This window comes from Nannobrachium achirus (genome assembly GCF_963921795.1).
Source record: "Nannobrachium achirus genome assembly, chromosome: 3".
Taxonomy (NCBI): domain Eukaryota; kingdom Metazoa; phylum Chordata; class Actinopteri; order Myctophiformes; family Myctophidae; genus Nannobrachium; species Nannobrachium achirus.
The window spans coordinates 19,510,117-19,512,933 of record NC_137812.1 but is presented as its reverse complement, the minus strand read 5'-3'; positions in this window follow the sequence as shown (position 1 = coordinate 19,512,933).

Sequence of the window (2,817 nt, the reverse complement as noted above, 5' to 3'; positions counted from 1 at the left end):
ACCCTGGAAACTAAAAAAAAGCACGCACGCACGCACACACGCACGCACGCACGCACACACACACACACACACACACACACACACGTGCGCACACACACACACACACACACACACACACACACACACACACACACACACACACACACGTTTTTGCTACATACTGAGGACATTACATAGACTTCCATTCATTTTTATGCAAGTCCTGTGGCCTTACCCTAACCTCTATCCCTAAACCTAACCCCTAACTCTAACCCTATCCCTAACCCTAAACCTAAACCTAAACCTAACCCCTAACCCTAACCTTAACCTTAACCCTAACCCTAACCCTAACCCTAAACCTAACCCCTAACCCTAAAGCTGGCCCTACACTAGCCGATAATCGGGCTATTTAATTACCCTCCCGACAATCGGGCTGCCTCCGACTGAAACGGGCCCGACTATCGGGCATGAACGTCGTCTAGCGTGAGGTCTCACAGATCCACTCGGAGCCCAGCCGAGTGGCTCGGAGGACGATCGGGGGTAGCCCGACTCTTTTCAAACATGTTTGATATTTTCCTGGATCAGTACTGGTCTGGAAGACTGGAATAGCAGCAGGGGACTGATTGAAAATAGGTACAGCAGCTGTTGATAGACGCAAGTCTCTGAGCATACATATCTGAGTGACAGAGCTATCTCTTTTTCTCTCTCTCTACACACACACACACACACACACACACACACACACACACACACACACACACACACACACACACACACACGAAATCAATCAATCAATCAACAAAGACGTAAAACTAGGCCAAACCAATTAGTGCAAGAGCCACAGCTGATCTGGACTCACTAATAACTTTCCAGCTCTGCTCTCCGCCTCCAACTCCAAGTTACATTAAACTTATGGTTCTCACTCTCAAATGTATGATAAACCTGTGCATTCTCCATGTTTCCACCTCAAAATGCTGGATTACAGTTCTTCAAATGGACCAGACAGAACCGTCCTCTCTTTCTCTCTCTCTCTCTCTCTGGGACATTGGATTTGAATCTCCGTGCCCTCGAATCTTTTTTTAATGATTAGGCCTATATTTGATTGATCCATCCGCCCAGACCGCGATAATTTGTTAAAAGACAGGGGAAATCATGATTGAAAGCCTAGGCCATGGCCACTAAAGTAAAAGCAGACACTTGCCTGTCTTGAACTTGAACCTGTCTTGAACTTGAACCGTCCGTGGTGGAAGCAGCCTACAACAGCAGCTCACCCCACGTCAGTCACTTTCTCTGATGGTCCGTGCACGGTGCAGTTATGTAATCTCTACTCCTTTCAAGTTCCAATTGGCCATAGGTACAGCGTGTAGCTTAATTAATGGGCCATCATCAACTCGTTGTTTGATCTACCAGCTGGGTTAACAACTCCTGGCTACTCCGGGCACAGCGCGCCCCGCATAGCCAGGCGTTTCGCACGCACAAGTAGGCTATTTTAACAGACAGCAGGTTTAGAAAATATGCGCGCACGTTACCTTAACTATTATAAAATAAAATGACTTTATCAAAACTGACAATGATAAACCTGGATATGGATATAGGCCTAATAGGCCTGTCCTTTTTAAAGCATTACAGTATATTTGGGACTGAAAACTAGTTCCCCCCCAAAAAAGCAATACACATAAATACACTGCTTATTATTTCAAATAATGATCCACATCCATCCTCCCAGGTTGTATCATGATTGCTTGCGATGGGAATTAAAACTCAATGGTCGCGAGTTTGTTTTATATCAGCAGAAATAGTCACTAGTCACTACCAGTCAGTCACAGACTGAAGTGGGAACAGCACACGAGTGCAAGTACACGCCCACTGCCTGATCTACAAACCCTACAATGTGGCGCGGAGGAACGCAGTTTGATCTTGGAAATCTAATGTTCTGTGCGCCACACAGTCATACGACGAATCATAAATCATGCACCATGAGAAGCAGACAGCACGCAGCACGCAGCAGTGATAGAGACAGAGAGGGTAAAAGTCAGAGAGTTGAACAGAGGCATGGATTGACATGAAACGTGTCAAAGTGAACTCATATGATCATCAAAATGGGACACAATTGAAGCGTTTTTTTTCTCCATTGCGCGAAGCGATGGTGTGTTGTGTGGATAACGTTTATGTGTTGTTGTGTGCGTGTGCGTGTGCGTGTGCGTGTGCGTGTGCGTGTGCGTGTGTGTGTGTGCGTGTGTGTGTGTGTGTTGCAAGGCGAAGAACAGCCCTGTGACATTTTGTATTTTATATTATGTATTATTGCTTTGTTCAGGCCCGACTCAATCTGAATAGAATCCTGTAGCGTGCGGAGCGCCCGACTGTTCAAAACGGCTAGTCTGAGCCCGTTTAGATTGTCTGGTAAAATAATCTGAAGAAATTATCCTGTAGTGTTTAATTCTACCCGATTCAGTCGGGCCCGATTATCTTGTAGTGTATTGCCAGCTTAACCCTAAACTTTGTGAGGACTGGCAAATGTCCTCACTTTGTCTATTTTTTCCAATTCTACTATGCTTGTGAGGACCTCTGGTCCTCAGTATGTCACAAAAACGAGTACACACACACACACACACACACACACACATTCAAGCCAACTGTGCAAAAGGCCACGTACACACACTCCATTGGAGGCACGCACGCACGCACGCACACACACACACACACACACACACACACACACACACACACACACACACACACACACACAAACCAGTGGTGAACGTAACTAAGACATTTACTCAATTACTGTACTTAAGTACAAGTTTGAGGTACTTTTACTTTACTGGAGTATTTTATCAT